We start from the raw sequence: 13,972 nt of genomic DNA, 5'->3' as shown, positions 1-13,972 counted from the left end.
ATCCCGCTCCTCATGGTCCAGAGCCCAGCCTTTAGATCACCTTTTCCAAGTAAGTGTTTCCTTTACTCTGGTGCTGATGTGATGAAGTTAATTCTGCCCCACAGGAGAATAAGGATGAGCAGCAGCAAAACTGATTACTCAACTTTCACACTTCTACTAAACACAGAGATTCCAGTCATAAAGATGAAATAGCCACGGTTAAGAGACACACATCCTTTTGCCTTTTGTGGTAAAGTGGGCAGAGGGAAGGCTATTTTATTTCATTTTATTAGAATTTGTTTTCAGTTTTGGCCCTACCAAGAGGGTCTCGGAGCACCTTCTTACAAGGTTCAAAGGTTAAAATGTTGGGCGGTGAAACAGACGTTAGAAAATATTTTCAGGGTAGGTCAGAAAGATTACCATAGACAAGTGATAGTAGGGAAGATGGAGGGGTAGGGGCATATGTGGGGAAACAGGAATATCTTGAGGCTCTGAAAGTGGTGCGGGAGGGTGCATATTGGATGTCATAGGCAAAATCTCTACCTGTAGTGGGAAGCCTGCCATGGTGTATGCCAGAGGCTGTCCTACTGCAGAGGCAGGGTGATGGAGTTGGAGAGCCCCAGTCTCTGACCCCTCTGAGTGTGCATTGTATATGTCTGCTGGTAACGCTGCCCCTTCCACAGTGCCAAACAGCCTCGTTTCTGGCCAGAATTCATTATTGTCGATTTCAGGGCAGCAGCTCCCAGAATGCATGTGCGTGCACTCCTGACACTAATGTATTCAAGAAGGCTGGACAGAGAATGTCAAGACTCTGGGAATCTTTATGGACTCTCATCTCTCGTACAAAAGACATCTCTCTTACTTAAGATTATCTTGTGCACTTTATACAAATCTCATTTGGCAAATACGACCATACCTATCTGAGAAAAATGTAGCACTGATGGCACGAGCAATAATGAATTCCAAGTTGCATTATTGTAACAGCCTCTTAATGGGCACGTCGAAAGGTAACATCACAAAACTACATACCATTCAAAATGGTGCAGTTAGGGCCGTGTTTGGACTAAATAGACTGGAAAAAATCTCAAAAGCCAGAAGAAAACTTCACTGGCTTCCAGTATAACAGATAATAAAATTCAAGTGCTCGGTTATTATCTACAAATGCCTGGCGGGTTTCGCCCCAAGCTATCTCACTAAGAGATTAATCAAGGCCCCCGTACGTAGAAGTCTTCGATCCAACAGTAAAAATGTCCTACAACATCAACGGAAAACGCTGACTAAAATTGGTGGTACTAACTTTGTTCACTGGCTCCCACAATCTGGAACCCTATGCCCCCTGTGATCAAAGATAGTGTCTCTCTCTCCACATTTAAAAAAACTACTCAAGACGCACCTCTTCGATGAAGGGGAAACCTAATAACTCTGGCTGTCGCATGGATGCTTGAGTCTTCTTGTTCTATGTTGTCTGTCTTTGTGAGCGCCTTGAGGCCCATGGGTGATGGGGCGCTATACAAAAATAAAAATTGATAGATAGGTAGGGTGTTCAATGCATTGGGGGCCCAGTGGGTAAATGCTTGATTTTCTGTGTATATTAGTTTGCAGAGTGAAATGTGTAGGAAACGCTGGCTGCTTGTCTGGTGTTTGCATGGTTGATGGCTTTGAGAGTCCTTTGAAGGCAATTATTTGGGGTACGGGGAGCCAATGGAGCTGGGTGTTGTCTGGGGTGATGTGTGAATGTATGTTTTGGTAGGTGGAGGATGAGTCTAGCTGCTGCATTTTGAATGGCGTACAGGGGGCAAAGGTGCTGCTGGGGAGTCCAGTGAGGAGAGCATTGCCCAAGTCCAGCATGGAGGGAACCAGTGCTTGGACTGCAGTGGGGAAGTCATTGGGAGGAAGAATGTGTCTGACCTTTCATAGGAGGAGTTGTAGATTGCCTATTTTGGAGACAGCAGCTATGTAGTGTGTGAAGGAAAACTGGGGGTCAATGGTAAAGCCAAGGGATTTAACAGGATTATAGAGGGACATGTGTGGGTTGATTATGGCAAGATGTTTGAGTCAAGGGGTGAGATTGGACTTGTGTCTGGGGGGCAGATGAGGAGGGGTTCCGTTTTGGAAGGGTTGAGCTTCAGAAAGTGGGTGTCCATCCAGGTGCTGATGGTGGAGAGACAGCTTTTGTGGATGTGGTGCTGTGATAGGAATTCGTTTTGGAAGTATATTTCTGTGGCATCTGCATATTGGTGGAAATGCATGTTGTGTGTGCAAATGGTCTGTCCAAGAAATTCAGCATGCAAGTCAAAGAGGAGTGGAGACAGGGAGGAATCTTTGTGGACTCTATACATGATCGAGATGGGGTCAAAGCCAGATTGGAAGGTTGAGTAAGTTATTTGTGGTAATGTGTTGTTGCAGTTGGGTAGTGACTAAGCGGTCCATGATTCTGGAGAGATATGGCGCTGTCATTATCAGGAAGCATGGGTTCCAGAGATGGTTTTTTGAGGTGGGTGAGATTTTTCCAGTTTTTAGAACACAGGTGATAGTTCCATGTAAGAGAGAGTTGATGATATTGAGCCAGTTGGGAGTGAGGGTGATGATGCAGTTGAATGTGGCTTGTGGTTGACATTCATCATCTCGGAAGTGTGCAGGTTTTGTTTTGGCACGAAGGGTGATGAGGGTATCTGTGTCGATGTAAGGGTTGGTATGTTTAGGGGTGGGAGTGGGAGAACAGAGAGGAGGGCTTGCCTGATGTTGTGTGTTTTGCAGTTGAAGTAGTCTGAGGGAGTTGCATACTGCAGTGGATGGGGTTGTGGTAGGTGATTTGGAGAGAGATTTGACACTGTTGAATAGTTTCTGTGTACGATTGGTGGTAGATTGGTATTCATGGAGGTAACGTGTGGCTTTGGCATTACGCATGGCATTTTTGTATTTGTTGCGGCAGAGTTTGAGTGGTGTTCTGGTAGCGTGTCATGGTCCTTTTTGCCAGGCTCTTTCTAGGCATGTGGCTTCCTGCTTGATAGTGGGGGAGCTGTTGAATCATGGTGGCTGCGGGTTATTTGTGATATGAGTTGTGCAATTCTGTCGCGTGCGTGTGTGAGGATGTTGTAATTGTTGAGAAGAGTGGGGGTATGTGCATTTGTGAAGGATGGGGGTGGTATGATTGTTGCTAAGGCTGTGTCTGTAATATGTTTGGTTTGTCTAGCTGGTGGATGAGGGGGAAGTGTTGCAGTTTGGATTGTTTTATGCAGCCGAGTGAGTGTGAAGAGGATCGCAAAGTGGTCTGGCTATGACACACAGATTTGATTTTTCACAGAGATGCACATTTTGCTTGAATCCATTAGGTCCTGGGTTTTGCCAGCTCTGTGGGTAGTGGTCGTGATGAGTTGTGTGAGCTTATAGGGGGTAAGGGGAGTGAGGATACTCTTTAGTTTGGGTTGCTGGCTGCATGGGCACTACCAGGGTTTTACCAGGGTTAAAGTCGTCAAGATAGATATTGATGCAGGGGGAGCTGTGGTTGTTCATTGTGAAGTCAGTCACGTCAGTGTGGAAGTTGGGATTGTGTGTTGGGGTTTGATAAATGAGATGGAGAAAGGTCGGATGTAGGTGTGATGGAGGGGAGCAAGTGAGAGTGAGGGCTTCAAAGGATGTGTATGGGTGATGTATGGGATACTAAGTGAGAGTGATTCTTTATATATGATGGCAATGCCACCACTTTGTTTGTGTGGTCAGTCTCTGGTGGATGAGATAGTGTGGGGGAAGCATGTCAGATATAGTAGATGTGTGGTGGGGTTGTGCCTTGTTTCTGTCAGGAAGAGTATATCTGGGGAGCGTGTGCTAATGAGTTCATTGATTTCATGTGTGTGAACCGGTGCAGAGTGGCAGTTGAGAAAAATGCAGGTGTATGCAATGAGTTGTTTTAGTGCATTGTTGTGTTAGTTTGATTTGAATGTTGTGTGTGTGCTATGAATGATGCATGTGTTGTGGCAAACAGGGAACTGACAATTAAAACAAGAAAAGATAATAGCAAGAATGCTTAGCTTTGTCAGCCCTTTGCTCTGGCCGCGCATGCGAGTGGATGCCCTAAGAAAATTGCTTGAGTTTCCAAATTAATCCAGGAGCACTTTAGTAAGAACGAGATATAAACAGGAAACAGGAAGCCAGTCCTCTTTTGAAAGTGAAGGAAGCATCTGCAGGGTGACAAGATGCTCTTAAGGAGCTGGAAGTAAGATTGCAAGGAGAATCTTCCCTACCGTGTACCCTTCACTGGACACCCCGGGGCAGGAGTCCTTTAACTGAGTTTCTCGATAAAGCTTTCAGGGGTGAACAAATTTGCCCGTAGATTGATCCTGAAGTGTGGATCCCTGTCCCCTGACCTCTGCAAGCAGCCTCAGAGAGCAGGAATGAGTGCCTCTTGATGTGATCTGAGCACGATGTTCGGCTGAGCCCAGTTGAAGCTCATTCTGGGGATGGAACGGCTAGAATCTCAAGAAGGGTGGGAATGTGATCCAGTAGCAACCTAAACAGCAAAGTATAACAGTGCAAAATAAAGGGAATGTCCAATTAAGGTTCTATGAAATTATATATACTTTAATTAAACACACCATCTGCAAGAATATGATATGATATTTTATTTGTATCACACTCGTACGCAATATTTTCAGAGCGTGACAAGGCAAGGGAGGGGAACAAGGGAGAACACAACAGCGATCTTACTAGCCCCAGTGTCATTGAGAATGCGCAAGTGTATGGGAAAGGTAAAGGGGAAAAGTGCATAAAAGGGGGAAAATGGAAAGTGCAGAGCAGTGAAGAACAGATAAATGATATTAAATAAAAATGAATAGATAATAGACGCAATAAACAGTGGTAGTGCAGCCAGCAATTGACAAGTGCTGTGTTTACAGCAGCAGAGTGGGTAAGTCTGATAAGTGCAGAAAAGGAAGAAACTGGGGTTGTGGGAGACTGTATGGGTACAGATACAGTTCCAAGTGCAAGGGGTGGCCAGAAGGCAGTGCAGGAGGGTGGCAAGGTGAGCAGGTACCTGGGCCCAGGGGACAGAGGGTGGCCAGGTGCACAGTGTCAAGAGAGAGCAGGTCAGCAGGGGAGAGGGGGAACAAAGGCAAAAGAAAAGAGGAAGGTCTTGAGGTGCTTCCGGAACCGGAGATGGTTCTCCTCAAGTTTTAGAGTGGCAGGGAGGCTATTCCAGATGAAGGCTCCAGCCGAAGACGGAGATCTACCCCAGCTCGTTTCTTTGAAAAACGGCTGACCCTGAGGGAATTAGAGGTAGAGTAGCAAGAGCTTGAGAGGGGAGGTATTTGCGGAGGGATAGCTGAAGGTATTTCGGACCCAGGCCCCAGAAAGCCTTGTGGACAATGCAGAGGGTTTTGAATGTAATCCTTGCATCCACTGGGAGCCAATGGAGAGATTTCAGAGCTGGAGAGATACGATCCCAGGGCTTGAGGCCAAGGACAGGTCTTGCAGTCCTGTTCTGGATTAGTTGCAGAGGGCAGAGAGTAGAGGCAGGTAGATTTAGAAAGAGGCTGTTACAATAGTTCAACCTAGAGATACCCAGAGCTTGGGAGATGGTGAGCTTCTGGGAGAAGGAGAGGAAAGGCAGAGTACTTCTGAGCGGGTGCAGTAGGAAGGATAACTAAATAGAAAAACACTGGACAAACTCCCCCAACCCTCCACTTGGAAAGAACAGGGAAAATGCAAAGGTAGAAAGATGCAGCACTCTAAGCAATGAAACAGGGGGGAAAAGACAATAACTAACCACAATTATGAATTTTGTTAGCCCAGATAACAAGGAGAAATTAATTTAATTTTTAGGGATGGCTGAATTTTATGCAAAGTTTACTCCAGACCTCGCGAGTAAGACATTTCACATGAGGAAATTAGTGAAAAAGAATGTGAGATTTGAGTGGAGTGAGGTCTGTGAGGATGAGTTCAATACAATTAAGCTAGATTTCAATGCTGTAACTACACTCAAATCTTTTAATCCTAACATCATTAGCACCATTACCACTGAAGCTAGCAATCAAGGATTGGGGGCAGTATTATCACAAATGGAAGGTGGAGGTGAGTTTCCTTTTGTGTTTGCTAAAGAGTATTAAAGCAAGCAGAGACAAATTATTCAACTATTGAGAAGGAGCTTTTGGCCGTTAAATGGGCTATTGAAAAGCTTAGGTCATTTATTTGGGGAGCGAAATGTGTTGTGAGGTCTGACCACAAACCTCCTAAAGAGATTCTCACCACCAAAGGTTGGATAAAATGTCATCTAGGATTAGAAAATGGGTAACAAGTCTCTAAGAATATAATTTTGATGTAGAATGTATACAAGGAGTTAAAAATAAATCTGCTGATTGCCTATCAAGATTAACCAATGTGGTAGAAAATGTGGATGATGATGAGAGTGGTGATGAGGAGCAAATTTTAAGTGCATGTCAGGAAGTTGTATCTGTGAATGAATGGTTGCAAGCTATTCATTTGGATGAAACTCTTACAAAGGTGAGGGAGTTGCTAAATGCTGGTGTAAAAAGTAATGAAATCAGAAAAGGTGTTTTGCAGTGAGACATGTATTTGATGAGTTACATTTGCATAAGGGTTTGGTTTTGAGGAATGGAAAACTCTATCCGGAACATCTAGTGATGACCAAGACGAAGCAAAGCGTGAGACAGGGTTTTTGGTGGCCTGCAGTGGATTTGGAAATAGAGAGAATCATACGTGACTGTTATAATTGTGAAGATTCAGCTAAAGGGTACGTAGCTAGACAAATGCCTATGACCCACAATACCTTGGGATAGAGTTGGTTTAGATATTGTAGGTCCTATAAGTATTCAAGGTAACTTAAAATATTGCATGGTACTTATAGACATGTTGTCCAGGTGGGTAGAAGTAGAGTGGGTACAGAACATTTGTTCGAAAGATGTAATCCTGTTTTTGGACAGGATTTTTAAACGTGAAGGGTATCCAACCACTATAATCACTGACAATGGGGTCCAATTAATTTCTCAAGAAATGAGTTTGTTTCTGAAAGAAAATGGAGTGGCGCATAGGACAAGCTCCATTTATCATCCCAAACCCAATGGGATTGTGGAGAGGTTTAATAAGGTTATTAAAAATAGTATCAGGTGTGCATTGGCCAATAATACTGATTGGAAGGAAGCGGTTGAAGATACCATTATTGCACATAGGTTTACGCCGCACCCCACTACTGGAATATTGCCTTTTGAAATGCCAAGGGGTAGGAAACCCAATACAAGACTGTGTCCAGCATGGTTGGGCAGAGCGTGTCTCAAAAAGTTTGATTGTGAAGAAGTGAGCAAAAGGCTGTCACAAAGACAAGAGTATAATAAACGTTTGTTTGATATGAGGAATGCTGTTAAAGAGACGTGAATTAAGGTGGGTGATTGGGTGAGAATAAAACTCCTGCAAGTCCCTGTCAGAGGTTTGATTACATGGTCAGATCCTATTCAAGCTGTTAAAAAGGTCCATGGGGCCATCAAAGTATCAGATGGAAGATTTTGGAATCTTAACAGAGTTTGCAAATGTTCAAAACAAGAATGTGGTAGGAGACATAATGTTAGTAACAGGAGTGAGGTACAGTGAGACAATGAGAGGCAAGTTTCTAGAAATGCTTGTGACAAACGAGTATGTACAAGACCATCATATCTCAAAGATTATGTAACTTGAAAACTGTATTTTATCTGTACCTCAACTGATTCATTGGACGTGTGTATTTCATTGTAATAACTCACTGTATTAGTTTCTTATTTAATGTACTTTTATTTTATCATTGGTACCTCAAAGGATTAGTTTCTCTATTTATTTTAGTAGTTCTTCAGTTATTTTGTTACTGTAAAGAAGGGAGGTGTTATAATGTATTACTTTCATTAATGCAGGTGTTTAGATATTTAGAGTTATGGAACATGTAATGTTGTAGGAAGAGGGATGCTAGAATGGAGAGGATGAATAATGATGCACTGTAAATAGCAGTTATGTTCTGAGCTTAGAGATGACCAGTGGGCAAATCCCAATACTTAAATAAACCTTATTAATCATCAAATTGTGTGAGAGGATATTTCAAGCTCCAAGTTTGAGCGGGTGAACTAACGCGCTTAGCTGGGGCCGTGTACTGGCAAACTGGTTTGAGTGTGTGAGATAGCCACTCGAAGGTCAATAGAGTGCCAAAGGCAACTCTGGAAGGTCGGTTTGGTAGGTTCAATGCAAAAAGCACAGGATTCCTGGCTGTCTTGACTTCCAGGTGCTGTGAGTCTCTCTCAGGGATAAGTCTAGTCCTTGTTCTTAGGCTCCCAATGTAAGCAAGGCTTGTGCACACTTTCAGGGGTCCTTCACAAGGATGCGGTCCTGGGCAGCAGTGTGACTGGTAGATATGCAGGTATTATTCCAAACAGCAGATTATCTCCAAACCTGGGAATAGGTAGGGGACAGAGCTTGCCTCTGCAATGGGCACTCAGTCTTCACTTCACTTGTGGAGGGCTTTGGAAAGTCAACTCCCCCAACAGAGATCCAACAAATTCTTCCTCAGGTGTTTGTTTCAGAATGAATCGAAGAAGGAATGGGAGACCCCTTCTTTTAAAAGTAAAGGTCCATTGGTGATTGGACTAAAGGAAGTCTGCTTTAAGTGGTCTGATCCCTGTTCTGGAGACGAGTGGTTTTGCCTTCTGACATCAAACCCATAATGTTTTGTTGCTGAAGGAAGTGGAGGGGAGAAGAAGAGATAGAGGTAGCGAGAAAACAAGATAGTGGAATCTTCCCCTTGCTGTACTGATCTCCCTTTGTCCACACTAACTCTGCCCCCTTCCTTGTCAATAGCATCAAATGCTCTTTTGGTATGCAGCACCCTGGTGTGAGGCTATAACTTTATTTGGGGGAGAGTGGGTTAGCCATTTCATTCCTGTTCCCAGGAGAGTGCCTACTGGGTGGCTGTCCTGCTGAAGAGAGGCATTACTAGACCACACAAAAGTTCACAGGCAAGGCCCAGCTATTCAGTTTCCTGCCCTGTAAGCTGGCAGGGCCTGGCTGTGTGACCAGAATACACATAACCGCGGCAGAATCTGACGGGTTAACCAACCTAATGTTAAAAGATGACCCAGACACATGGGCAAGACTTATAGTGACCATCTTCAAGAACATCGAGAAATGTCGAAGTTTACCAGCCTCTTGGACAATGAGTATAATTGTTCCTATCTTTAAAAAGGGCTCGAAAGATGATCCAGCTAACTAAAGGCACATAGCCCTGCTTGATGTGATTGGGAAAATCTTAGCTTCCATTCTTCAAGCCAGACAAACGCTGTGGGCAGACCGTGTTAAAATAACTGTTCGAGGGGACTGTGTCCTCCTACGTATTCCACATCTATGACAGTAATCACCACAACTCTGCTGCTTCAGAAAATTTGTCGGCGTCCTGCGTCGATGACGTCGATACGCTGTCCCTCGAGGGCCTCTGTCGAGCTGACGTCACCGGATGTTATAAGTAGGATGCACAACGCCTCCAGCCTCAGTTCCGTTTTTTCCGTGAACGTGTTCGCTTCGGAATCTCGGCGCGCCTCGGTTCTTCTCCTGTTGAATCGGTTCTTCGTACTTGGTTTTTGTGAGAATCATGTCTTCGTCCTCTTCTACCCCGAGATCGGGCTTCAAAAAGTGCCACGACTGCGGTTCCAAGATGTCGCTTACGGACCCGCACAACATCTGCCTGTGGTGCCTTGGCGAGGACCACGCCACCAATGACTGCGATGAGTGCCAGTCTTTGACGTCGAAGGCCTTGCAGGTGCAGAAGAAGAAGTTATATGTAGGTAGGGTGTTCAAACCCCGAAAGTCGAAATCCGCTGGACTTTCGACCGACAATTTGATGGGCAACTCTCTGCGTCGGCGTAAGTCCAGGGGGTCTCGGTCCCAGAGTGGTTCCCGCCATTCCTCTGGGCGTTATCGGAGGTGCCCCGGAGACGGGTTGAAACCCCGAGGAAGGCCCTGAGTAAATCAGTGAGGCCTGTGTTTGAGCCTTTTTCTGTGCCCTCATCCAGGGATTTATTCCAGCCTCTGGATTACATCTCAGAGATGGATGAAGGGTCAGATGTGGAAGGTTTGTTACCTCATGAGGTTACTTATGACCTGTTGTCTGGTCATAGCCAGATGGAAGACCTGCGTCAATCCTTGCATGACGCCAGTGGTCTGGACACCTCCCCGGAGGTTGAATTTGGCAGGCCTGAGCCTGGTACACACGCCAAGTCTTCGTACAGACGTCTCATGTCGAGGGTGACAGAGTACTTTCAGTGGTCTGCTCCACCCGTGGACTTTCTGCAGGATGACCTGACAGATATTTTGGACCAAGGTCCCCCTACTGACCCGGTGCTGCCATTTCATATGGCCTTACAAAGAAGGGTGGTGGCAGCTTGGACTGCTCCGGAGAGTCTCCCGGCAGTGAATAAGTCGCTACCGATAAAATACTGTTCAGCCAGTGGCGACCCGGCTACTTGTCTTTGTATCCAACTCTGGAGAGTTTGGTGGTGCAGGCGGCTACAGCCCCAGCAAAGCAGGCTGCGTAACCTACCATCCCTCCGGTTAGGGACGACAATCGCTTTGACGGTTGGGCGAAGAAAGTGTTTTCATCTGGGGGTATGGCTTTAAAGGCAGCCAACTCCGTTTGTGCCTTGGCAAGATTCACTCACACTCTGTGGAATTGTGTTTCTTTGGTGGCTGAACAAATTCCTGAAGAGGAGGAACGGGATGGTTTTCTTGCCCTCGTTCAGGATGGCAAGGATGCCATGTGTGAATCCGTTCAGTCGGGTCTGGACGTGGCAGACTGTGTCAGCCGGTCCATGTCAGCGAGCACCGTGATGCGCAGGTTTGCGTGGTTGCGGAAGTCGGGGTTTGCTCCTAATGTACAGTCCCGGCTTCTCAACATGCCCTTTGATGGTGACCAAACTTTTTGGCAGCAAGGCTGACGAGAGCTTTGAGAGTTTGCAAGCCTCCAAAGCTGCAGCAAAGTCGTTGAGCACTGCAGTACGTCAACCTCCGCCTTTTCGTCCTAGGGGACAGCAATGGAGGGGAGATGCCTTTCTTACTACTCTTCCTTTGGTAGATCGAGGGGAGCTGCCAGTCAAAGGGGCCAACATAGGAGTACCAGAGGTGGAAAACAAGGTACTCGAGGTGCAAAAACTGCTTGGGCAGTTGCTTCTTTGCCCTCAGGCACTGCCGCAGCCACTTCAGCTCAGTCATGAGGCCATGTTCCATGGTTCGACAGTTGGGGGGAAGGCTGGCGCAGCATCTTGTAGAATGGTGTGCCATTACTTCAGATGTGTGGGTTCTGGAGATTGTTTCCCACGGCTACTGTCTTCCTTTCCGGCAGAGGCCTCACGACAATTCACCAGGGAAGCTCTCTTTGAAGAGTCCGAAACCGCTCCTTGCGCAGGAAATCATATCCCTGCTGGAGAAAGTCGCCATAGAACTGGTGCCTGTTACGGAGAGGAACAAGGGATGGTATTCTCCATATTTTTTGATCCCGAAAAAAGACGGGGGATTGAGACCCATCATGGACTTGCGTTATTTGACCAAGCTTCTCAGGAAGGACAAGTTCAAGATGGTTACTCTCTCTCAAGTCCTCCAGGCCCTTCAACTTCACGACTGGTTAGTGTCTCTCGACCTCAAGTATGCTTACTTTCATGTGCCGATTCATCCCAAGCACAGGAAGTACCTGAGGTTCGCGGTTGGCGACTCGCATTTTCAGTTTCGGATCCTGCCATTCGGATTGACTTCCGCCCCAAGGGTCTTCACCAAGCTAATGATGGTGGTGGCAGCGTATCTCAGGAAAGGGGGGATTCACGTCTGCCCCTACCTGGACGATTGGTTGATCAGGGCATGCTCTCCGGAGCAAGTCCAGGATCAGTCACCTGCCACCCCGTTCACAGGCTGGGCTTCTGCCTCAACTTAAAGAAGTCACACTTGACACCTACCCAGCGGCTCCAGTACATTAGAGCAGTGATCGACACATCCCTGGTGCAGTGTTCGCCTCCCCAGCTGAGGGCTCATCACATTCTGCAGATGGTGGACAAGTTTCAACATGACCAGAGTCTCCCAGCATTTCGAATTCTTGAGGTTGCTCGGCCTCATGGCATCCTGCATTCTACTGGTGCCAGAGGCCAGGTTGCAGATGAGATCCCTGCAATGGGCTATCAAGATGCAGTGGTCGCAGTCCTACGGCAGGATGTCGGATCCCGTTCCGGTGCCGCCCTCGGTCGGCCATGCACTACCTCAACAAAAAGGGGGCACTGGTTCTGGGCCATCCAGCAGTGAATTTCGATCTCGGCAGTTCATCTGGCCAGAGACGAAAACGAGGCAGCTGACACTCTGAGCAGGCAGAGCACGGTCTCTCAAGAGTGGGAGCTGGCTCAGATGTTCTCTTGGAGAACTTCGCCCTTTGGGGGACCCCACAAGTGGATCTCTTTGCCACCAGTGTCAACCGGAAGTGCGAAAGCTTCTGCTCGCGGGAATTTCCTCCAAGAGGAGCCTTAGGGGACCTATCCGTAGTGGAGTGGTCTTTCCCACTGCTGTACTCGTTTCCTCCAGTCCCCGTCATTCCGCAACTGCTGCAGAGGTTCGGTTCCCGAATGATCCTCATTGCTCCGGCATGGGCCAGGAGAGCGTGGTAACCGGACCTTCTCGACATGTCCATCTGCCCTCCACGCTGTCTTCCCTACCGAGACAATCTGCTCTCACAGGAGGGGGGTCGGGTTCTCCATCCAGAGGTCAACTCTCTCAACCTTCATGCTTGGTTTCTGAAAGGTTGAGGTATAAGGATTGGGACCTCCCTGAAGACGTGATGGAGGTGTTGCTCTCGGCCAGAAGGCCAGCAACAAAATCCCTGTACCGTTGCCGTTGGAGAAAGTTCTGCGACTGGTGCAGGGTACAGATGTGGATCCTTTTCAGTGTTCAATTCCTGTAGTTCTGTCTTTTTTGCTTTCTCTGGCCCACAAGGGCCTGCAAGTGGGTACCATTAAATGTTACCTGGCGGCGCTGTCCATATTTAAGCACTCGTCTGAGCAGTGTTCTTATTTTAAGATTCCTTTTATTTCTCAGTTTCTTAAAGGGCTGACAAATGTGTTCCCACCGTCTCCTTTCCAGGTACAGGGATGGGATTTAAACGTAGTTCTGAAATTCCTAATGGGTGCTCCGTTTGAGCCCTTACATTCTTGTACTTTGAGACTGTTGACCTTTAAAACTGTATTTTTGGTTGTGTTACTTCTGCTCGCAGAGTGAGTTGCAGGCACTCTCCGCCAAGCCACCTTTCACGGTGTTTCATAAGGACAGGGTTGTCCTTAGGGTTCGTCCTTCTTTCCTTCTGAAGGTTGTGTCAGATTTTCATTTGAGCCAGAAGGTAATTCTTCTGGCGTTCTATCCTCCTCTGCATCCTGGTAAGGAAGAGGAGAGGCTCCATAGGCTGGATCCTAGGAGAGCTTTGAGTTTCTATCTTTCACGGATGTCCCGGGTCAGAGTGGAGGATCAGCTATTTGTGGGATATGCTGGAAGGCGTTTAGGTCAAGCTGTTTCTAAGCAGACCTTTTCCAGATGGATCATCTTGACAATCTCTGAATGCTACCTTCTGGCTGTTAAGGACCCTCTGGTAGGCTTACGGGCCCATTCTACTAGGGGTGTGGCTGCCTCCACTGATATGCAGAGGGGTGTTCCCATTCGTAATATTTGTGAAGCAGCCACATGGGCCTCTGTCCATACTACTACTCCCTGGATTCTATCCATGGGAAAGATTTGGCCTTTGGTAAGGCAGTCCTCTATTCTGCAATTTGATTGGGCATTCTAAAATTCGAAATTCTTTTCCCTCCTCCATACGTTTGTACTGCTTTGGGAGTCTGTCATAGATGTGGAATACGTCGGAGGACACAATCCTCTCGAAGAACAAATTACTTTATTACCAGGTAACTTTCTTTCGATGGGATGGTCCTCCGACCTATTCCACATCGCACCCTCCCAG

At 46.7% G+C, this 13,972-nt stretch overlaps 1 protein-coding gene across 2 annotated transcripts in view; it reads left to right on the top strand.

Moving 5' to 3' along the window:
• The window catches only part of LOC138580115 (E3 ubiquitin-protein ligase TRIM39-like), a 581,904-nt gene that overhangs the window by 489,223 nt on the left and 78,709 nt on the right, over positions 1–13,972 (top strand). The window lies entirely within an intron of this gene.

The sequence above is a fragment of the Ambystoma mexicanum genome, chromosome 3p (genome assembly GCF_040938575.1).
Source record: "Ambystoma mexicanum isolate Mex_15411 chromosome 3p, UKY_AmexF1_1, whole genome shotgun sequence".
NCBI lineage: Eukaryota > Metazoa > Chordata > Amphibia > Caudata > Ambystomatidae > Ambystoma > Ambystoma mexicanum.
This window is presented reverse-complemented; position numbering and strand designations above follow the sequence as displayed.